A 24,933-nucleotide genomic window follows, 5' to 3' on the forward strand; every position below is an offset into this window, starting at 1 on the left:
GCACCAACATCCATCAGGTGAAATGTTTAAACTGCACTAGTGTCATTTTATATAATACAAAAAAAATGTTCTAATAGAACACGGTCAGAGGATCAGTGCCTGCTGCTTAGAAAATAAATGTATCTGCATTCATGAACCACCAGGAGGCCATTAACCTATGACAATATTCTATTCCATGGGCATTAGCTCTTAATGAGAAATTGTTTTAAAATGTTCTGTTAAATTAGTGATTATGTGAAAACTGTTTTGCTAGAAATACAGCATTTATTATGGAATTTTATGATCATCATACCCCTACAGTGTGTTTGTAACATTCTGTTTTCACAGAGTGGGGATATAGTGGCAAAAAACATGAGCTCAGGACACCAGGACATGGGAGATATACAATCCTTTTCTTTCCAACAGCTACTTTTTGTGACTTCCCATCATTTATCACCCTGTTAAGTCTTACCACCTTATAACATATTACATGTGTAAATTTATTTACCACCTCCGTCTGTAAAGAGAACCTCTTTTGGAGGGTAGCATGCTGCTCTTAATTGAATTAGGCTGAAGTTTGCTTTGTAGGTTAGTGGTGATAAATGTGTTTCTGTTTTTATTTCACCCCATCAGCAACAGAACAAAGCAAATGCTTCTACCTAAATGTTCATTAATAATAATGTCAGTTTTACACAAACACCTTAGAAAATACGAGTAATTATCAGATACCAGTAAATTAAATATTAAAATTTTGTTGGTTAAGGTTCTTTCAAGGCTTGAAGAAATAAAAGCAGAATATTAATATTAGTGTGCTGTTTTCAGCTGGGGTTGAGTTAATTTTCTTCATAGTTTTGGATTTGTGCTGAAAACCATGCTGATAACACAGGGTTGTTTTCATTACTGCTGAGCAGTGCTTACAGAGTCAAGACCTTTTCTGCTTCTCACCCGACCCCACCAGTGAGTGGGCTAGGGGTGCACAAGAAGCTGGGAGGGAACACAGCTGGGACAGCTGACCCCAGCTGACCAAAAGGATATTCCACACCATTTGATGTCATGCCTAGCATCTAAAGCTGAGTGGAAGAAGAAGGAAGGGAGGGGGACATCTAGAGTTATGGCATTTTGTCTTCCCTAGTAACCGTTATGTATGATGAAGCCCTCACTTCCTGGGGATGGATGAACACCTGCCTGCCGATGGGAAGCAGTGAAAGCTTTTGCTTTACCTGTTAAACTGTCTTTACCTCAGCCAATGAGTTTTCTCACTGCTACCTTTCTGATTCTCTCCCCCATTCCAACAGGGGGGAGTGAGCAAGTGGCTGTGTGGTGCTTAGTTGCTGGTGGGGGCTAAACCATTACAGTCCTTTTTTGTGCCCAGTGTGGGGCTTGAGGGGTTTGAGATAATGACAGATTTGACTGGAATGTGCTAGATCCAATTTATAGCTATTATTGCTATTTAGCTGTTAAATGGCTGGCTTCTGTGCTTGCCATTGGGCATGCTCGTTTTACTGTATATTATAGTGCTCATTAGCAGCTGCTTTTTGCTGTTACTGCTTGCTGTACTGGTGCACTGCTGATCGTCTCACTCTGCTGTGCCTGGGAACATTTTTGTAACAGCAATGGCCAGAGGCCTGGGCTGGCAGATGGCCAGGGCACCGCTGCTGTTTCTGTACTGCCGTACTGGACAGGCTGGAACTCCAGTGTGAACTCAAGTCGAAGGGACTGTGACCTGAGGATGAGTTCACATGGGAGCAGGACACCCTGAAGCATCTGTGGCTGTAGGTAAATCCACCGCACAACAGGTACATCTAGAAGCATCTGTGATGGTGGTTTTGCCTGTGTGCAGCAGGTGTACCTCTGAAGAGACTGTGGCCCAGGGGTAAGTCTACACTGAGAGGGTACACCTCAAAGCACCTGTGGCTGTGGATAAATCCATGCTGCAGCAGGTACACCCTGGAGTGTCAGTGGCTGTGCCACGCTGGAGCACCTCAAAGCATGTGGCCAAGGGTAAGCCCACAACAGAGCAGGACCTCCCCTGGCAGGAATGCAGACTATGGATAAGTCCAAGCCAAAGAGAGGAAAGGGGAGAAGTTCATTACAATGTTAAACCCTATAACATGGCCCAGAAGGACCACTGGTGGTGTTCATAATAGAAACACCTGTAAATTGCTGTAACCCACGATTTGAATTGCATGTTATAGGAGTTACTATAGAAGGAACCATCTGAACCAATGGAAGAGAAACCTTGCAAGAAACAGTGCAAGTAGAGTAGCAACACAACCTGAGATCCTCGCAAATCCATGGGCACCATTGGGATGCAACCACGAGTGCTGAGGGAGCTGGAGGTTGTTCTTGCCAAGCCACTCTCTATCACCTTTGAGAGGTCATGGAGGACAGGAGAGGTGCCCAAGGACTGGGGGAAAGCAAATGTCACTCCAATCCTTAAAAAGGGCAAGAAGAATCACACAGAATCACAGAATCACACAGAATCACAGGTTGGAAAGTGACCTCAGGGAACATCTAGTCCAACCTTTCTAGGAAGAGCACAGTCTAAACAAGATGGCCTAGAACCCTGTCCAGATGACTCCTGAAGGTGTCCAACGTGGCCAAGTCAACCGCTTCCCTGGGGAGATTGTTCCAATGGTTGACTGTCCTCACTGTGAAAATTTTCCCTCCGGTGTCCAATCGGAATCTCCCCAAGAGCAACTTGTGTCCATTCCCCCTTGTCCTCTCCATGGGACTCCGTGTAAAAAGGGAGTCTCCATCTTCTTTGTAACTACCCCTTGAGTACTGGAACACAGTGATGAGATCCCCTCTGAACGTCCTTTTCTCAAGGCTGAACAAACCCAGTTCTGCCAGCCTATCCTCGTATGGCAGGCTTCGCAGTCCTTTGATCATCTTGGTGGCCCTTCTCTGGACCCCTTCCAGCCTGTCCACATCCTTTTTGTATAGCGGGGACCAGAACTGTACACAGTACTCCAGGTGTGGCCTGACATGTGCTGAGTAGAGTGGGATAATGACTTCTTTCTCTCTGCTGGCGATGCCCTTTTTGATGGAACCCAGCGTCCTGTTGGCCTTCTTGGCCACAGCAGCACACTTTTTGCTCATGCTGAGCTTCCTGTCCACCAGGACCCCCAGGTCCCTTTCCACAGAGCTTCTCTCCAGCCAGGTGCATCACAGTCTGTGCTGCACTCCCAGATTATGTTTTCCCAGTTGCACAGTCTTACACTTTTCCTTGCTGAACTTCATAAGGTTCTTCCTGGCCCACTCTTCCAGCCTATCCAGATCTTCCTGCAGAGCAGCTCTCCCTTCTGGAGCGTCTACTTCCCCACTCAACTTGGTGTCATCCGCTAACTTCATCAGGCTACACTTGATGCCATTGTCCAGATCACTTATAAAGATGTTGAATAACATTGGGCCCAATATCGATCCCTGGGGGACTCCACTAGTGACAGGTTGCCAGTTTGAGAAAGAGCTATTTACCACCACCCTTTGGGTGCGGCCTGTCAGCCATTTCCCCACCCACTGCACAGACCACTTGTCTAGGCCATAACACATTAATTTCTCCAGGAGGAGACTGTGGGGGACCGTATCAAAGGCCTTGGAGAAGTCCAGGTAAACAATGTCCACTGCCCGCCCCATGTCAACTAGGCAAGTCACTTTGTCGTAGAAGGCCACCAGGTTTGCCAAGCATGATCTGCCTTTAGTGAAGCCTTGTTGGCTTTTCCCAGTCACGTGCTTCCTTTGACTTGTGATGGCCCCCAGGAGGATTCGTTCCATAACTTTCCCAGGGATTGAAGCAAGGCGGGTGATAGGCCTATAGTTACCTGGATCCTCCCTCGAGCCTTTCTTGTAGATAGGGGTAACATCTGCCTTCCTCCAGTCCTCTGGGACATCCCCTGTTCTCCAAGACTTCTCAGAGATTATGGAGAGTGGCCTTGCAATGATGTCAGCAAGCCCTCTCAACACCCTTGGGTGGATGGCGTCAGGGCCCATTGATTTGTGGGGGTCAAGCTCCTGTAGTAGTTCATATACTAACTCTTCCTTCACCGATGATGGGTCGGTGTTTGGCGGAATTGGCAATTTTGTTCCCAAAGCCTGGGACCCAACAGTGTTGGTAAAGACAGAGGTGAAGAAGGTGTTGAGGACCTCTGCCTTTTCAGCATCATTGGTGATTGATTCTCCTTTTCTGTTTAACAGTGGGCCTATATTTTCCTTCTTTTTCTGCTTGTGGTTGACATGTCTGAAAAACCCTTTCTGGTTATTTTTTATGTCTACAGCCAGTTTCAATTCAAAGTGGGCTTTTGCTTTTCTGTCTGCATCTCTGCACTCTCTGGTTATGCCCTTGTAGTTCTCAGTGGACAATCCTCCACTTCTCCATCTCTGGTGTGCTTCCCTTTTGGATTTGAGTAGACCCAGGAGGTCATGGTTGAGCCATGGGGGCCTCTTGCTCCGCTTACTTCCTTTTCCTTTTTAGGGGATAAATTGGCTTTGTGCTTCCAATAGAGAGTTCTTGAAGAATTCCCAGCTCTCACTAGCTCCTTTGTTTTCCATGGAAGCCTCCCATCGAATCCCTCCCAGCTGAGCCCTGAGTGCACTGAAGTTTGCTAGAGCCTCTGACAGAAAGCACTAGGCAAGACCTGAGGTTGAGCCCTAGGGTCTTGGAGTCAGGAATACAGAGGGTCTGAAGCACTGCAGGTAGGCACTTGTGCAAGAGTGTAGAATTACATCTCTGAAACATGTTTCCGAAATTCAACCATTTGATAGTCAGCACAGTAAACCAAATTTAATATCCTACACGGAAAACAGCTACCAAAAGGCACTACATAATCCCTTCCTGTACAATATTATATATCATTCCTGAAAATTATTATAATCTCTTCTCTCCAAACAACCTCAATCTCAAAAACTGCTGAACAATGGAATATGCATTTATTTTCATGTATTAGGGCAGAAAATGTCACTCCAATCCTTAAAAAGGGCAAGAAGAAGGACCTGAGAGACTATAGGCCAGTCAGCCTCACTTCCATCCCTGGAAAGGTGATGGAACAGTTCATCCTGGAGGTCACGTCCAGGCATGCAGAGAAAAATAAGATGATCAGAAGTAGTCAACATGGATTCACCAAGGGAAGATCATGCTTGACCAACCTGATATCCTTCTATAGTGGCGGACTAGCTGGGTCAATGGGGGAAGAGCAGTGGATATTGTTTACCTTGACTTCAGTAAGGCATCCAACACTGTCTCCCATAGCATCCTCATTGACAAGCTAAGGAAGTATGGGTTGGATGAGTGGACAGTGAGGTGAGCAACACCTCACCTCACAGTGAGGTGAGCTCACAGTGACAGTGAGCTCAGCAACAGAGCTCAGAGCGTTGTGATCAACGGGGCAGAGTCTAGTTGGAGGCCCATAACTAGCAGTGTTCCCCAGGGGTCTGTGCTGGGTCCAGACCTGTTCAATATATTCATCAATGACATGGATGAAGGGACAGAGCATAGCCTCAGCAAGTTCGCTGATGATACCAAGCTGGGAGGAGTGGCTAATACGACAGAAGGCTGTGCTGCCATCCAGCGAGACCTGGACAGGCTGGAGAGCTGGACTGAGGTGAACCTCATGAAATTCAACAAAAACAAGTGTAAGGTCCTGCACCTGGGGAGGAACAACCCCATGCTCTGATACAGGTTGGGAGTTGACCTACTGGAAAGCAGCTCCATTGAGAAGGACCTTGGAGTGCTGGTGGACAGCAAGCTGACCCTGAACCAGCACCATGCCCTTGTAGACAAGAAGGCCAATGGTAACCTGGGGTGCATTAAAAGGAATGTGGCCAGCAGGTCAAGAGAGGTTATCCTCCCCCTCTACTCTGCCCTAGTGAGACCGCATTTGGAGTACTGTGTCCAGTTCTGGGCCTCCCAGTTTAAGAAGGGCAGGGAACAGCTCGAGCAAGGCCAGCAGAGAGCTGTCAAGATGGTCAGGGGGCTGGAGCATCTCTCTTATGAAGATAGGCTGAAAGACCTGGGTTTCTTCAGCCTGGAGAAGAGAAGACTGACAGGGGGATCTTATCAATACTTATAAATATCTGAAGGGTGGGCACCAAGAGGATGGGACTGGACTCTTTTCAGTTGTACCTAACGACAGGACAAGGGGCAATAGGCAGAAGATGGAACACAGTAAGTTCCACTTAAATATGAGAAAAATCTTCTTTACTGTGAGGGTGACAGAGCAGTGGAACAGGCTGCTCAGGGAGGCTGTGGAGTCTCCTTCCCTGGAAACATTCAAAACCCACCTGGACACAGTCCTGTGCACCCTGGTCTAGGTGTCCCTGCTCAAGCAGTGGGGTTGGACAAGATGATCTCCAGAGGTTCCTTCCAACCCCTACCATTCTGTGATTCTGTGAGATGGCTTTGGTGCCCCATAACTCCATGCAACACATCACCTCTCCTGTCCTGAGTGACCACCATAACAGATGGAGAAAGTCATGGACTAAATGAACTCAGTGGACATTTTGTGCACATCTGTGATTATTTTACAGACATTTCACAGACATTTCACATGGGTGGTCTATACACAGGGGAATGATATCTGTGTATTTTACCAAAGGATGTGAATGGTGGTGGTGGTTAATGAGCATGTGTGGGACCTGGCATGATGTAAATTGTATGCAATAAGGGGTGGAGAAGTGCTGGTTTTCGCTGGGATAGAGTTAATTTTCTTCATAGTAGCTAGTAATAGCCTATGTTTTGGTTTTGTTCTGAAAACAGTATTGATAATACAGGGATGGTTTTGTTATGCTGAGAACCGCTTACACAGAGTCAAGTCATTTTTTGCTTTTCACACTGCCCCATCAGCAAGTAGGCCGTGGGTGTACAAGAAGTTGGGAGGAGACACAGCTGGGACAGCTGACTGCAGCTGACCAAAGGGATATTCATAGAATCATAGAATCATTAAGTTTGGAAAATACCTCTAAGATCAAGTCCAACTCTCCATATCTCCTAAACCATATCCTGAAGTGCCACATATACAGATTTGTTAAAGAACTCCAGGAATGGTGAGTCCACCACCTCCCTGGGCAGCCTGTTCCAATGCCTGACCACTCTTTCAGGAAAGATTTTTTTCCTAATATCCAATCTAAACCTCCCCTGATCCAACTTGAGGCCGTTTCCTCTTGTCCTATCACAAGTAACTTGAGAGAAGAGACCAACACCCAGCTCACTATAACCTCTTTTCAGGTAGTTGTAGAGAGCAATAAGATCTCCCCTCAGCCTCCTCTTCTCCAGACTTAACAACCCCAGTTCCCTCAGCTGCTCCTCATTATACTTGTTTTCTAAGCCCTTCACCAGCTTCGTTACCCTTCTCTGGAAATGCTCCTGCTTGTAGTGAGGGTCCCAAAACTGAACACAGTGTTCAAGGTGTGGCCTCATCAGTGCTGAGTACAGGGGGACGATCACTTCCCTACTCATGCTGGCCACCCTATTCCTGATACAAGCCAGGATGCTGTTGACCTTCTTGGCCACCTCAGCACACTGCTGGCTCATGTTCAGCCAGCTGTCAACTAGCACCCCAGGTGCTAGAATCATAGAATTTCCATAGCTGGAAGGGATCCACAAGGGTCATCAAGTCCAACTCCTGTTATACTGACAGGACAACCCCAAATTCACACCATATATCTGAGGGTGTTGTCCAAGTGCTTCTTGAATTATGTCAGGCTTGGTGCCGTGACTACCTCCATGGGGAGCCTGTTTCAGTGCTCCACCACCCTCTGGGGGAAGAACCTTTTCTTAATATCCAACCTAAACCTCCTCTGGCACATCTTCCTGCCATTCCCTTGGGTCCTGTCATTGGTCACGAGAGAGAAGAGGTCAGTACCTGCCCCTCCTCTTTCCCTTGTGAAGAAGCTGCAGACTGTGATGAGGTCTCCCCTTAGTCTTCTCTTCTCTGTGCTGAACAAACCATATGACTTTAGCCACTCGTTGTATGGTTTCTTCTCTAAAACCTTTACTAATTTCATGGCCCTCCTCTGGACACCCTCTAGGAGCTTTATATCCTTAATGTACTGTGGCACCCAAAACTGCACACGGTACTTGAGGCAAGGCTGCACCAGCGCAGGGTAGAGCGGGACAATCACCTCCCTCAGCTGGCTGCAATGCAGTGTTTGATGCACCCCAGGACATAGTAGGCCCTTTTGGCTCCCAAGGCACACTGTTGGCTCACATTCAACTTGTCATCCACCAGAACCCCCAGGTCCCTCTTTCCAGAGTTGCTCTCCAGCCTCCCATTCCTCAGTCTGTATGTATATCTGGGGTTGCTGTGCCCCAGGTGTAAATCTTGCACTTGTTCTTGTTAAACTTCATTTGATTGGTGATCACCCAGCTCTCCAATCTGTCCAGATCTCTCTGCAGGGCCTCTCTGCCCTCTAGAGTGTCAACAGCTCATCTCAATTTTGTGTCATCAACAAACTTAATTAGTATTTCTTCAAGTCTTGCATCCAAGTCATTTACAAAGGGATTAAAGAGTATGGGCCCCAAGATGGATCCCTGTGGAACCCCGCTAGTGACTGGCCACCAGCCTGATCACGTCATTTACTATAATCCTTTGACCCCGACGCATCAGCCAATTGCTCACCCACTGCATGAGATGTTTATCCAGCCATATCCTTCTCTGCCAGGCAGCTTTCCAGCCACTCTTCCCCAGTCCTGTAGCATTTCATGGGCTTGTTATGATCCAGGTGCAGGACCAGGAATTTGGCCTTGTTGAATCTCATACCATTGGCCTTGGCCCACTGATCCAGCCTGTCCAGGTCCCTCTGCAGAGCCTTCCAACCCTCAAGCAGATCAACACTCCCACCCAACTTGGTGTCATCCTCAAACTTACTGAGGACACACTCAATCCCCTCATCCAGATCATTGACAAAGATATTAAACAGAACTGGCCCAAAAACTGAGCCCTGGGGTGCACCACTTGTGACTGGCTGCCAACTGTTTTTAGCTTTGTTAACCAGAACTCTCTGGGCTCGGCCAGCCAGCCAGGTTTTTACCCAGTGAAGAGTACAACTGTCTAAGCCAAGAGCCACTGGCTTCTCCAGGAGAATGCTGTGGGAGACATGTCAAAGGTTTTGCTAAATTCCAGGTAGAAAGCATCCACAGCCTTTCCCTCATCCCCTAGGCAGGTCACCTGGTCATAGAAGGAGATCAGATTGGTTAGGCAGGACTGCCTGTCATAAAACCATGCTGGGCCTGATCCCCTGGCTGTCCTTCACTTGCCTCGTAAGCTCACTCAAGATGAACCTCTCCATAGTCTTACTGAGGTCAGGCTGACTGGTATGTAGTTCCCTGCATCCTCCTTCCGGGCCTTCTTGTAGATGGGCATCATATCGGCAAGCCTCCAGTCGTCTGGGACCTCCTCTGTTAACCAGGACTACCAATAAATGATGGAGAGTGGCTTGGTGAGCTCCTCTACCAGCTCCCTCAGTAGTCTCAGGTGGATCCTATCCATCCCCATAGACTTGTGAGTGTCCAGGTGGCTCTGCAGGTCATAAACTGCTTCCTCCTGGATTATGGTGGGTTTGTTCTGCGATCCAACCCTGCCTTCCAGCTCAGAGGACTGAATACCTTTGGGATAACCGGTCTGACTGCTAAAGACTGAGGCAAAGAAGCCATTAAGTACCTCAGCCTTCTCCTCATCCTCAGTGGCAATGTTCCCTGCCATATCCAATACAGGATGGAGGTTCTCCTTGGTCTCTTTTTGTTGTTAATGTATTTGTAAATATATTTTTTGTTATCTCTTACAACAGTGGCCAGGTTGAATTCTAGCTGGGCCTTTGCCTTTCAGTTTTCTCTCTGCATGACCTTATGAGATCCCTGTACCCTTCCTGAGTTGCCTGTCCCTTCTTCCAAAAGTGGTAAACTGTCCTCTTTTTCCTGAGCCTCAGCAAAAGCTCCCTGTTCAGTCAGGCCTGCTCCCCCACCAGCTGGGGTTAAACCATGACAAGTAGTTACACTTCTAAATATGATTTAATGCTCACAACCCTTTTCTGTATGATCTCTCAATTTAAAAAAAAAAAAGGCAAAAGCTAAAGATCACAGCCTCTGGATACTCCTCAACAAGCACTGTACACTAAGGTGGCTTGCAGTTACAACTAAGCGTCTATAAAAAGGAACATTGAGTAAAAACCAGTTACAGTGGAACCTCCCTTGAGTCATTAAGGCATGTGTTAACAAGCCAAAAAATTTCAACACATGCAAAATAACCAAGTTCGAATAGTAAATCTGACTCAAAGCTCAAAAGCTAGGAAATTGCCACATCCCCTTACTTCAGTCCACTGTGAGAAAGATGCACACGTGGTCTTCTGCCAGGAGGCCCCACAACAGTGGGTCAACTTACATACCCTTCATGCATACCTGGAAAGTTTCATGCTTGGCTAACCCTGAGATTTTTCAATAAATGTATATTTTTAAAGAGAAAAAGATCACTGGAACATCACCAGCCATGTAAAGACAGTCTTGTAATTCTGTCCATGTAGAGGGTCTGTTGCCACCATAAACTGTGAGATTAAAGCTTTGATGCTTTTGTTAGAGCCATTCTGAGCTTGATAAAGCTAAAATCTCATCTAAAAATTGCATTAAAGTATATGATCCAACCTTAAAGTATCTTCTTCTTATACAGTGCCATTAAATGATTGCTTTACCTCTAATTAGAGGTGTTTTTTTAAAAAAAGATATTAATTATTTCCTCTTAGATAGTTTTAAGAACAGTCTGAAGTTCTGAATTTGGAGGGCAGCAAGAAAGTTTTCTAAAGGGACACCAGAAGCAAAAGGAAGCTTGAGGAAAATGTGGACCAACTGCTAAATGGGGTAGGGGAGCTTATGACAAAGGATGCAGAAAAGGCAGGGGTACTTAACACCTCCTTCACATCAGTGTTTACTGGTGAGACTAGTCTTCAGGAACCCCAGGCCCCTGAGACTGTGGGAAAGCCTAAAGGGAGGTAGTTGTACCCTTGGTGGAGGAGGATCAGGTTAGAGAGCAGTTAAACAAACTGGACCTATACATGCCCATGGACCCTGATGAGGTGTAGCTGTGCGTGCTGAGGGAGCTGGGCCATGTCATTGCAAGGCCGGTCTTGGTTACCTTGGAAAGGCTGTGATGACCAGGAGAGGCTGCAGATGACTGGCAGACAGCAAATGTTACTCTTTTCTTCAAGCAAGGTGACAAGGAGGATCTAGGGAAGAACATGCTGGTGAAGACCCACATCAATCCCTAGGAAGGAGATGGAGCAAATAATCCTGAAAACCATTTCCAAACCATGAAGGACAAGGTCAATTGGAGTAGTCAGCATGGAGTCACGAAAGCAAATTCCCAGCAGCCTTCTGCAATGAAGTGACTGGCATGGTGGATAAGGAGAGAGTAGTAGAAGTCATTTAGCTCCACTTCAGTTAGGCTTTTGACACAGTTATCTTTCTTTTCATAACATCATAGACATGTTAAAGAGGTATGGGTTAGATAAGTGGATAGTGAGGTGGATTAAAAAACAGCTGAACGGCAAGTCCAGAGGGTTGTGATGAGTGGCACAAAGTCTGGCTGGAGGCCAGTAACCAGTTGTGTACCCCAGGCGTCAATAGTGGGACCAGTACTGTTTGACATCTTCATTAATGACCTGGACAATGGGACAGACTGCACCTTTGGCAAATTTTCACATAAGGAGAGGCTTATTCATCACAGGGTTCTGCTGCAACCCTGGTGAAATGGGCAGACAGGAACCTCATGCAACTGAAAAAAGGAAAGACCAATGTCCTGCACCTGGGGAGGAACAACTCCAGGCACCAGTACATACTGAGGGCTGATAGGCTGGGGAGAAGGCCCTGGGGAGTCCTGATGACAAGCAGCTGATAATGAGGCAGCAATGTGCTCCTGCAACAAAGGCAAACAACAGCCTCCTTGGCTGCATTAAGAACTGCATTACCGGCAGGTCAAGAGAGGTGATTCTTTCCCTCTCTTCAGCCCTTGTAAGACACATCTGGGCTGCTGGGTCCAGTGCTGGGCTCCCCAGTACAGGAGGGACATGGGCATAATGGATTGACTGCAGCAAAGGGCCACCAAGGTGGTTAATGAACCACCTCACATCTCTCATATGAGGAGAGGCTGACAGAGCTGGGTGTGTTCATCTTGGAGAAAAAAATGCCCTGGAGGATCTTTTACCTGTGTGTTAATACCTGATGGGAAGGAATGAAGAAAAGGCAACCAGAGTCAGTAGGCCCGGCATGACCAAGAAGTTGGGTGGGGTCACAGCTGGGACAGCTGCCCAGAATTGTCCAAAGGGATATTCATACCTTAAGTGGCAGGAGTCCCATTTAATACAATCTCTCTCCTTCTCATTTGCACAGCCTTGGTCTTTGCTGCAAGGATTCTCATTTTGTACTACCCAGCAACTTGCCCAACAACCAAAACCAGCAGAATCATCAGCTTTTGATTGGAAGAACCTCAGAAGAGTCTGGGACAGCAACTAGTTTGAAATAAGTGCTGCCAGATCTTGTACTTAACTCCACTCACCTCTTTTTCATAAGGCCAGCATTACCCAACTAAATAGATAACCAGTGGTTGCATCGTCATAGGCAGTTCCAGTTACCTCAGTAAAAGGAAGACACATTGCTGAGAATTAAATTGGTCAGATCAGCCTACTCCCTATTCTTGACTTGAGAAAAATCAAAGACTGAATGGAGCAAGAGTCCCATGAAATATGAGCTCCCTCCTTTTTACTTGCACAGCCTTGGTCACTGCTACAGGCCAAAAGGACTCATGCATTCATACATTGTTGTTGCTTTTCAACTGTAATATCATCCTCTCACCTAATTGCACTAAAATGGTACAATTTAGTGGGACTTCAGTAAAGCCTTTGATACTGTCTCCCACAGCATTATCCTAAAGAATCTGGTGGCTCATGGCTTAGGCAGTTGTACTCTTCATTGGATAAAAAACTGGCTGCATGGCTGGGTCCAAAGAGTTGTGGTGAAGGGATTTAAATCCAATTGGTGGCTGGTAACAAGCGGTGTTCCCCAGGGCTCAGTTTTTGGGCCAGTTCTGTTTAATACCTTTGTCAATGATCTGGATGAGGGGATTGAGTGTGCCCTCAGTAAGTTTGCAGATGACACCAAGTTGGGTGGGAGTGTTGATCTGCTTGAGAGTAAGAAGGATCTGGACAGGCTGGATCAATGAGCCAAGGCCAATGGTATGAGATTCGACAAGGCTAAGTGCCTGGTCCTGCACTTGGATCATAACAACCCCACGAAATGCTACAGGACTGGGGAAGAGTGGCTGGAAAGCTGCCTGGCAGAAAAGGACCTGGGGTTGTTCATTGACAGCTGGCTGAACATGAGCCAGCAGTGTGCTGAGGTGGCCAAGAAGGTCAACAGCATCCTGGCCTTGTATCAGGAATAGAGTGGCCAGCATGAGTAGGGAAGTGATCGTCCCCCTGTACTCAGCACGATGAGGCCACACCTTGAACACTGTGTTCAGTTTTGGGACCCTCACTACAAGCAGGAGCATTTCCAGAGAAGGGTAACGAAGCTGGTGAAGGGCTTAGAAAACAAGTATAATGAGGAGCAGCTGAGGGAACTGGGGTTGTTAAGTCTGGAGAAGAGGAGGCTGAGGGGAGATCTTATTGCTCTCTACAACTACCTGAAAAGAGGTTATAGTGAGCTGGGTGTTGGTCTCTTCTCTCAAGTTACTTGTGATAGGACAAGAGGAAACGGCCTCAAGTTGGATCAGGGGAGGTTTAGATTGGATATTAGGAAAAATTTTTTTTCCCAAAAATAGTTGTCAAGCATTGGAACAGGCTGCCCCATGAACTAGCTGAGTCACCATACCTCAGTATGGTATTTAAAAGACATATAGATGTGGTGATTTAGGGACACGGTTTAGTGATGGATCTGGCAGCATTAGGTTTACGGCTGGCCTTGAAAATCTTAAAGGTCTTTTCCAGCCTAAACAATTCTATGGTTATGTGAAAAATGACTGAATAATGTGGGCCTTTGTATTTAATGTAGCCTTAGTAGGCTTTGCAGTCAACACAATTGTACCACTATAGCAGGAGAAGACCTGTATGTTGCCTTGGATTTTGGAGAAAACAAGTCCTACTTGCCTGTCTCAAACATAAATGTATGAAAGCGTGTGTGCAATTCACAGAAGTCACCTTCAAAGTTCAGAAATTTGTCACCAAGTTTTTAGATCCCTGGCCAAGTACACCACTACCATTCTTTTTAAACTAATAAGAATAAGGCTTTTCTACCTGTGAGTTCACAAAGTTGGTCTTTTAATCTTAATCCCACTTTCATAATAAATTGAAATGCCTTGAATTACTGGTCGCATCTTCCAGCTACAAATTCTTCCTTAATACCTTTTAAAATCCTGTTTTAGAATATTGTTCTAAGAACTACCATAAATGCCAACCAAAAACTCAGGGAAGTGGGCCTACACCTTCTGCAAACACTTACAACACTGTGCCTTTGTTATATTCCTGCTGGTGTGAAACATGGCCTTACCTTTAAATGCTCTGGCTGTTGTGACTCTAGGCCTCAGTCACTGCTGTTGTCACTGTAATTTTGTCAGACAATTAGCCAGGCAGTACAGAATGGGCAGGAATGCTCAGCACAGCAGTATAATCTTCCACATGATCCTAATACTGTCTGGCTTGGCTATACTGAAGTACATAGCTCTAAGACAGGCAGCAGTGGAAATATAATTTGTGAAGAATTATTAGAAAGCAGAGAGCCCCTAACGAGATGAGTAATCCAGAAGCCACGATACCAATCCTATTTCTCCTAGTAGTATCTTTGGTAGCTAACTGTTTTCTCTCTGCCCTACTTTTTTGTGTTCAAAGGGTTAACAGCAAACCAGACTGAAGTGGCATGTTTTACCATGTCTTCTGCATGACTGATACTGCAATCGATCTGCAGCGGTTCATTTTCTCTCTGGAATCTCTGCTTACTGAGAACAAATACAAACACATGTGGAACCAATAGGAAGCAGACCAAGGGGTTTAAGGGTGCGTACCAACCTATGTCAGAAAGTTCTCACTTAACAGATGGGGCAATTAATAAAACAGTCAAGTGGTATGACTGTGTCAAGGTGCCCTTAAGTGCTAACAATCCTCTTTTGTCTTACTACTGTAGGGTACAGATGGATTCCAACTGAGAATAAGCACTGCATTGTGCCCATGTTTGCAGTCGTACAGTGTCACAGTATTTATAGGGTGCCAGGTGTCCAATGCCTTTTATTTTAAAGACAAATAGGAAACTGGTTCCCTCCTTTCTAATTCCCCCCTGATCTAGTATTTCAAGTGATGAAGTGATCACTAATCAGGACAGAATTAAACTCTACAAGTAAATCAGCCTTTTTATGAATCTGTAAATAAACGATTTGCCATAAAATAATGTTAACACAATGCAGCCTCAGTTAATGTGCATCTTTGCTGTATTGATCCTAAACAGAAAAGCACTTTATAGGGCAGTACATACCTTGCAGTATACCTTGTTACATCATACGTTGATTCCCAGAGTTAAATAATGATTTTCACTTCTCATCTTGAGTACAAAATGTAAAACTCTGGCTATTTCCCACTGAAGACTTAGATGGATTTTTTACCGAGATTATTAATCTGGGTGTCCTAACCAAATTCCACTGTCCTCCTCTATGTCTATGTAACATCTTCATTCCCCTTTCCTTCACTTCCTTTCCCCTCTCTTTCTTTCCTGTTATCTTCCTTCTCAACATTGCATACCACAGCTGGCACAGGACATCTCCCATCCTTGGGCATGGCTGTTCTCAGTTAAGCACAGATAATTTTGGTCTCCTTTTAAATGAAAATGCTCTTTAAATGTTCTTAGGCTCAAAAGAAGTTATTGTAATTGTTGATTTGATTTTTCCACACATCATCAAACTTTTGCTTTTCTGTCCAGTACAGAAATAGAGCAGTGAAGGTGAAGTTACTTTCTCATGATCGCTGACTTACAGACCTACAGTCACCACAGGCTGCCCAGCTGCCAGTTCTTGTGCAAGCAGGGCACTAGAAGAGCATTCAGCAAGACTTTTGATGCAGAGGATTTCTGATGATCTTTTGAATTTTACTTTGTCCCTGCATTTAAGCACTAGATGGAGGAGCGGAGCCTAGCAAAAAGACACCATTGCAAGATATTGGAGTGTTCTAGTTCTGTTGTTGCAGTCTGTAAGTATTTGATTATGTCATCTTCATGTTATTGCTTTGTCATACTGTGCTGCATAACTAATAATCTGTTTATCCAGTGAGTTGTACATTATTGTTATTATTATTGTTACTGTTATAATTTTTACCTCAGGCATATATCAGAAAAAACAGAAAACTGATTTGTTCTCAGAGCAGATAGGAACGAGAGTCCCTTCATCACTGCAGAAATATGGTAAAGTTGAAAAAAAGGAGGGAAAAAAAATTTATTTTGGTCTTTATTTCTCCTTTATTTTATACATAACAATGGCATGGCCTCAAACTATTTTTCACTCTGGTGAGTAAGGTTTGCAGGATCAAGTCCTAACTATTATAAACGTAATGAGCCTGTCAACTCACTGAAAATTGATGGGGCTGCCCCCCTATTTGTGAAATCATTAAATTAAATGCCACTCACAGAGAAATCTCTTCACTATGACCAAAAATCACTACATGCTGTTTCTCCCATTGATACTTGTTTCAATTTCAAATACAATTTTCTATTTGTTTTCTTTCACTTTTTTGTTTTCACTCAGCATATACTCCAGCTAATCAGTTCACCAGCAGGAGAATCTCTGACTATAGACAAGACTTTAAATTAAGACTGGAGAACATTTTTAGGAAACCTGCATTTCATCAAAATGAACCAAAATGGCTGCAAATTCAAAGACTAGTTATTTGCAACAAACTAATTACAAACATTCATAAGCTTGACTCTGGAGCAAAAACCATGCTATGCAGCATGATGTAAAGAAGCTTCAGCCAGCCCTAACCAAACTGAGTCCTACAGCTGCACTAGTGCCAGTTACTTCTCTAGATAGCAAACTTGGCAGGTGTCTCCCAGGCTACTGTGACCTTATCTTTGTGGACTGAGTGAGCAGCATGTTGCCATGCTCAACCATATGCCATACCTGCCCACACCTTTGTGGTGAGCTGCAGAGCATGCAGACCAATTGAGGTAGTCTTATTGCTGTGTCTGCAAAATGTCATCTTTGTCCAAACATCCACTAGACACTTGCAGTAAAAAGGACTAACAATACTAGAGGAAGGACCTCCATGTTAACTTTTCAGAATAAAAATTACACCATCCTTTCCTCCTGTGGGATCTTTATCATCCTTGTCATGACTGAAGTCTGGCACTAATGCAGCTGTAATCCTCGGTTTGGTTAGGGCTGGCTGGTTTCTTTGTCTCATGCTGCATATCAATTATTTATAGATTAAGACATTGCTTATAGAGGAGAGATAGCCATAATGGAGTTCAACTGGATTGTCCTCATCCCCTGTAACACACCTAGGACACCTACCACATCTGTCTACCATTAAGGGAATGTCTACAGTGATCCATGGGCACATAGACACCTCATCTGTACAGGAAAGAAAGGAACTGTAGACATATTAGACAATTCTTTCCAAGCTGTACCATATTATGGAAATGGGGTGATGTGTCCCAGCAATTCCCATAAAGCTTAAACTCTTTGCTGTCCTCAGCATTTTGTTCTACATCTTTCAACTTATCTGTGTCATTTCTGCATCATGATAGCTTTTGTACGGTTAGTCAGATTCTCATCAGGTGAAAAGCATGTAACTCCAGGGAAACTCCCAATGTACACCAGCGCAAGTTCTGCTTTGCATTGGGTCTAACACTGTAAGGTAATACAAACATTCTTATTTCTGACCAATTAAGAGAAACTCAACTTTCTCATTGTTATTCGAGTTTCCTGCCAAAATTGATTATGCTCCTTGCTGGAACCATCATTGATATTAAGAAATTGCTGCTGCAAATGTGCCAGACAGTACTGCACATCAACACAAGGCTGACATCATAAATATCTTTTAGTTCAAGAGCCTTTCACAGGAGCAGAAACTCTTTCATAATTGGACAAATAACAACAAATGTACTGGTTTCTTATTTCTCATTCCAAGGTTATTGGAATCTTCTTTCCATTTCTTAATCTGTATGTTTATAGCAACCAGACCTAGAAGTCATAACATTCTTATTTCTTTTATTCCATTGCAAGCTGATTAATTCAGGATCAAACGTAACAGAAAACCAGGTTCTATAGGTTTTCACATTTCCTCTGCAGAGGTCCTTCAGAGACTAGATAGCTGATTTGCACCTTGACCACCACACTCTTAGCTGTCACTTGCACGTTTTGCACCCCCTTTTTCTAAGATCTAGATGCAATTTACCTCAGTGGTTTCAGAAGATGCTTTTGGGTCTCACAGACAAGCAGGTATATTTCTAGATATGCCTATTGGGAAGAAATAAGAAAAAAAGTCAAATTTGATTTCCCAGTTTTGACTGCCCTTCAAATACCGTCTGACCCAGCAGTCCCCTCCTGACATGCCTTACCTGTTTGGCTGCTGTACAGATAGATAAATTAGTTATTTGGTTGCCTATATAGATAAATATAAAAATCATTAATTGCTTCAGACTGCTTTTCAGGAGGCAGGCACCAGAGACAGACAGAAGGATTTCACATTGGAGGATTGCAGTCGCATAAAGAGCTCCCTCACTCTCCTGCATTAGGAGCTTCTAGGACTCAGCACAGCACTAAGAGTTTTGGAGAGTAACTGGGGAGGAGATGTTGCCCAGGCAGCTGGGGAGCATGCTTGTTCAGCACACCACACTGCAGCTTTAGCCAGCTGGACTTGCATACAATACCCCACAGAGGTTAAAGCCAACCTTCTGCACAATGCTAGGATGGCACTGGTGGGACAGAAACACCTGGTCTCTCATGCAGTTTGAGCTGTAAGAGACTGAACAAGCAGAAGGACATCTGCATTGCCCAGTGATAGCAAAGACAGATCTAGTCAGTTTAAGCTAACGTGGCGACTAATGCCAATACAGTGGACTAGAAATGAACCCTGATGGGCTGGGCACGTACGGATGGGTGGTTTCAGTTCCATGCATACTAAAGTGTGGCTGATGCACAGCCTACTAGGAAACAAATGTGTGTGTAACGCATCAGTTATATTAAGCCCCAGCTATGTATTAAACTATCACACCCTCACCCCATCCATCCCCCCCCACTTACACATGCAACACAGAAAAGTAACAGTAAATATTTTAATAAAAGGCTCCTTTGGTCCTGTATCATGCGATCATTTTGGGAAAACAAGTTCATAGTTTTTTGTAACGTACATCTTCCCTTTCCCTAAACACACAGTTTCCTGCCAATCATGCAGGAACACAGAGTGCCAGGCACTTTGACAGGATGTTTGTTTGCTGCAGCCGCTAGCCAAGTTGCAAGTCTCAGCACTTATACTGAATATCCAAGCATAAGAAAATGTCTTGAACAATTATTTTAACATTAATAGGGTTGTTTATGCTCTAAAAGAGCAACAGATTATTCCCAAGTGAGGAAAAGTTGCTGGTGAACCCATAACCTTCAATCGTTTTTGTATTCTAACAGTTCTGCAGAGCAGATATCAGACAACTTACAATGTTTTCTTAAACACAATTAGATATTTTCAGTGTTGTCAGTAAAGTAACAGATAATACCAGCATTCCACGGGCTGAGAGGCCTGAAGACTATTTTGAGGTTTTTTTCAAAAAGTAATCTAAAATCATCATTAGTTAGCATTCCATAAGCACACTTCTACTCTGATTATGAAACATCATTATTTCAGGACGTCAAATATTGGTGTAACACTGTGAGATATAGTGGGAAGGCAATCAGAACATTCTGCCATGAATCTCAGTAGCTCGTTATGAATTTTCTATGCACCGTTCTGTACTCTGCTGTTAACCTGCTCTTGTATCTTCCAGATAAAAACCAGCTGGGCCATGTTTGGACTCCTGTGGCTGAAGAGGCTGGGTCACTTTACACAAAATGGTTGTAGTGTTGTGCCTGTCTGGACAGAAGAAAGTAAGGACTTCAAAACAGATGAGATCCTGGCAACATCTTAAGCAGTGCTTTGTGTAGTGTTATTGCTCTGTGTTAACTATAAAGCCACCCAGGAAGGAAGATTAATTCAGAACATAACTAAAGGTTCACACTGGTTACAGGATAGAGTAGTCTGTTCACAGGGTTAGGTCTCTCTCTGTCAACCCATTCTTAAGTGTTGGAAAGTTTCTGTTTATTTTCCTTGCAATATTCCATGACTCCTTACATATCACAGGTATTGCAAAGAATGTACTTAGACTCAGCATGCTATTTGTTTTCTCAGATTGGATTAAAATGCAGTATGTGACAACAACATTTGAGGTAGGACTTTAAAAAACCACAGGTTCCTAAAGTTATATTTTAGAATACCTCAAGATTCAATTTAAGGTAGGAAAGTATCACACTAAACATGAGTTTTGGGAGTTGTGTGCAGTGAAGTCACATAGCTGCACAGATCTGAGTGATAGAGTGTCTCCATTCCCAAACTAATAATTGCTTACTTTCTAGGCATGTGCATAATTCTTAGGTTTCCAGCTTGCATCTTTTCTCACAACAATCAGCTGCATTACCCCACAACAGCTTGCTATGACTGGACTTGTGGGTAACACAAGAAAAAGCAGTGCCTCTGTGCAGCCTTCAGAGTGGGGTTTTCCTGAGTTGTTGACTTGCACATACCCAGAACAGGTCAATAACTGAGCCCTAAGACATCTACCAGTATAGTGACCCAGGAACTGAAAGAATAGTCAGCTCAATAGCCGCGTTGATTGGGGTTTTTTCTGCTATTGACTGGCTAGTCAAATTGACTTCCCAGAGATTTAATTCTGACTGAGCTAGAAAAAAACCACGTAAACAGAAACATACCTGTGTCACAGTTTATCTAGCCAGCCCCCTCAACAGTCTGTTTTCTGTCTTAATGGTCTGAGGCCAGTGTCTATTCATTTTCTGCAGACTCTGCTCTCTGCACATCCAACATAAAAGCCTGATCTTTCATCCTGACAACCTCAATGGACTGAAGCCAAAGTGACCTCTCAAGTCTACATTATGATTAGCAGGTTTTCCAAATAACTGTGCTAATCACATATGTGGAAATTATCTATGTCCTCAATGAATCTTATAGAAATAAGGTCCTGTGTTTAAGGACCTTACAAGGACTCAAAAGAGGTAAAGTAAGTCTCTTTTTCTGCTAACATTTTCCATTTTACATCATAGGGTATGTTATTTTGTCTTTCTGGCTGTATCTGGGCTGAGTAGAGGATGGATGCCATTACACATGCCACGGTCCTGTGCTCCCAGCTGCCAGGGCTGGGGATGTGGCCATATTCCCTGGCTCTACTGGGCCCATACCTTTCAGCAGAAGTCCAGACACAGAATAGTTCTACCCTGGTTCTGAGTCTTCACTTGACTATGGGGCCGGAACAACGTCATAATAGACCTGGGATGCACTCCTTGATGCACCAGACTAGATATGGCCTTTGCCATAATTGTTCATTTGCAGAAAGACACTAAAAGTATTTGTTTCCTTCTGCACCTAGACTCCTTAGATTTAAAGGTGTTTTCAAAGAGTGAGGAGCTGCAAGATTTTGTAAACGGAGGTTATGTGTTTTCTATAATACATACTTGCTGCACCTTCTGTCTGGGCTCAGGCTTTTGACATACCATAGATAGAAAATGCTGAAGATGACATGAACTTACTATGCAGCTGTGAAAGTCCTTACTCGAGAGCAGAACATACTCTAGGCTGATCATTTTGACTGCCCATTATAAAGACAGCCTTTCATATCAGCCATTCTCCCACAGCAAAAACCTGGAAAATAACAAATGCAGAGAGAGGACATGCAAAGAAAGTCAATATAATGATGTGAAGAAACAAATACATCCTACCTTAGGTAATGAGGGTTTGGGTTTGTTTCTGTTCCATGCTGTATTTCAGCACTCTAGGTACTGTGGTGACTGAATGTCTATCTAAAACAGATATATCAGCTAGATTATTTTTTTTTCACCCTGGCTGTAACTATCCATGAATGCTGTGACGAGACCTTGAGGAATTTTCTTGTTCAAGACCCTAGAGGTGACTGACCACATTGTTCTACCCAGGAATGTTAAAGCGTGGATCCCAAAAAACGCATGGGAGAGCTGCTACTTCACAGCTGCAGGGAAAAATTATTTTCAGAACAAAAAACATCAGAAATCATAAAACAGGCTTTAGTTAGAGTTAAAAGGAGAGTGTAAGCAAAATTTAAATTGTGAGTTTGAAACCTCATTTTAAAAATATGTTCATACAGCTATTAGCTATTGAAAATATTTTAATTTTCATAACCAAGCTGTTGCAATTCTATTTCACAGACTCTGCAAACAACAAAAAAATAGGGGTTTTTTTTACAACACAATGCATACTTCACAAAAAAAATAGAGAAAAAAGGAAAAAAGAAAAAAAGAAAAAGCTAATGAAAGCAGGGGTTACGTGAATTTAGTTTTGTTCCTTACATAAGTTTTGGTGTTGTAAAATATGGCACGTTTTGTACTGTATGTTCCCTCAGAAAGCCAAACAGAAACTTGTCATCATGGGTTTGAGAGCACAAGGCCTCTCCTTTCTCATGTTTCAACTAAACAGTCTCCACTTGGGCTGAGGAACATATCATATATCATAAATCACTCTCTGATAGATATTTGGCAGCTAGTCAGCACCCCAGGCTATGCAACGTACAGTATGGAACATTTTTAAGGTGGAATCTAGATTTTGTAACTTAAAGACTTAATAGCATCTCAAAACATTTCACTACTTCCCGGTACAAAAGGAAAAAATAAAAAAGCAAAGAAAGCAGAATTCTTCATATGGTTTTAGGTTCTGAATAATGCTTGCATATATACATACATACATACACACAATAAGCCATGGAACTGTAAACCTGCAGGGTTTATTCAACAAAATGAAAACGAAAAATAAATGAAGGACTATGATTACAGCTAACCCTTATAGGAATGAAATAGCAAAGTAGTACTGGAATCTATTTTTGATCTGTTAAAGATCTTAACTATTTAATTGCCTTGGAAGACAAGGGGTTTTAGATACCTGAGCACATATAGTCCAGACCTTGGTGGTTTTGATAAGAAGATTTCATCCGAAGTTTTTTATCCTGTCAGTTATTTATGAAATGCAGTGTATGCCTAAAAGAGAGAGGGTCCTGATGAGACAAATGGTATCAAGGAGAGCGCATGAATAATGGTAGTTAACCCCTTCATCGCAGCATGTCATTGGTCAACTCAGGAAGGTATCCTTTGTCATAATTCCAGGGCAGCAGCAGCTGCTAGGAAGTGTGTATTGATTGACAAGATTATGCAAGAACTGTTTCCCTGAGTTTATGCAGTGTGCCATGTGATACTTATGGGTTAACTTTATGTTTTTGGGACGTGTCATAGTGTTCTCAATGTACTTAGACTGAGCAGTTCTCAGAAGGATGAAATGGAAACAGGAGGAATTGCAGAGCATGTGGTATGGGGGTTGGATTGGAAGAAGCAGAGACACATGAGGAACAAAAGAAAGCTGCTGCACAAAAACCAGAGCAAGTTAAATTGAAATTAGGTATTTACTGAGTTTTCTGAAAGAACAAAGTGTGAAGTTCTAGATATTTCTTTTATTTAAGCTCTAATCTTCTTAATATTTGAGACTGCAAACAAATTACACTTAAAAAATTATTATGCTTAAAGTGGATTATGGCACTTTTGTTTAATTTATGCAGTGTTTTTACAATTTTTTTTATTTAAAATAAGACTATGAAAAATTACAAATCAGTCACTGCTTTGCCTTAGTCAGACAGGTTGTTCATGCTGAAAAACTACAGCATTTAAGCTTAAATCCAACCACTAATTGATTATAAAATTTAAAATCAGAGACAAAAAATCAAGAGACTTCTGATCTTAAAATGGTGAAAACTAGGTAAATATTTTGTGTATTAATGTCTCTCTTAAGTTTTCTAAAGCTTAGCATATAACATTTGACAGGCAATACCACATTGCACATTTCCAAAATGGTCAGTACAATGACGTGGAATGCTTGATAGTTTTACTATCATCTGAATATCAGCAGAAGACTCTGCAGTGTAGCTGATACAATGCAGTAGTGAAAATAATACATTTTCTCTGTGCTTTATAAAGACAGTTCTCTGAGTGAGCAGTAAGCTATTTAAAACATAAAGATATGAGAACTCTTTACTCATTTCTGTCCTTGCTACTCCTTCAACTCACAGTCTAAAATATTAGCATCCTGTTTATATAGATGCATGTGCCTACTCAGACATGTTACAATAACATGCTACGAAGGTGATACAGTGGTTTCTACTCTAGCCTTCTTTTCCTCTGTCAGTGAACGTCATTTTTCACTTTTCATTCTTGAAAAAGGCTGCAGAACTCTGCAGTCTTGGTCTATACCAGGAGGGGACTATTTATTTATTACTTAGGGGGTCAAGCAGGTCATGCTCAGCCCTTGCGGATCTCAGGATTTCCAACAAAACATTACTTGTTGTATAAATACATATGTGCATGTTTATAAACTATGTTGTACTCCCTGAGAACTAAGATAAGGTTAAAAAAAAGGTACAGTCCACAGATGTGTGGACTTTTCAACCACGTTCCCAACATTCCTGTTAAAAAATTGTGAATATATATATATTTAAATTACATTTTAAATAAAACCTAAATTATTAATGAATAGACAGAGGTGTTACATGCAGTATTTAAAGCTGATAGTCTGGCCCAAAGCACCATAAAAATCAACAAAATTAATCCTGTAGTTTGCAGGAAAATTTGAACACACACCAAAAAGCTTTTTCCTTACCACCTTTTCAACAGT

At 43.2% G+C, this 24,933-nt stretch overlaps 1 long non-coding RNA gene across 1 annotated transcript in view; it reads right to left on the minus strand.

Annotated features, from left to right (window-relative positions):
* Positions 1 to 22,113, minus strand: part of LOC135310437 (uncharacterized) — a 137,731-nt gene extending 115,618 nt beyond the window's left edge. Inside the window, exons 1-2 of the long non-coding RNA XR_010370495.1 lie at positions 21,969 to 22,113; positions 18,388 to 18,449 (exon numbers count right to left, since the gene is read on the minus strand). This is a non-coding gene — a long non-coding RNA (uncharacterized LOC135310437). The remainder of the gene's footprint in view (positions 1 to 18,387; positions 18,450 to 21,968) is intronic.
* Positions 22,114 to 24,933: the final 2,820 nt, after the last annotated feature.

The sequence above is a fragment of the Phalacrocorax carbo genome, chromosome Z (assembly GCF_963921805.1).
Source record: "Phalacrocorax carbo chromosome Z, bPhaCar2.1, whole genome shotgun sequence".
Taxonomy (NCBI): domain Eukaryota; kingdom Metazoa; phylum Chordata; class Aves; order Suliformes; family Phalacrocoracidae; genus Phalacrocorax; species Phalacrocorax carbo.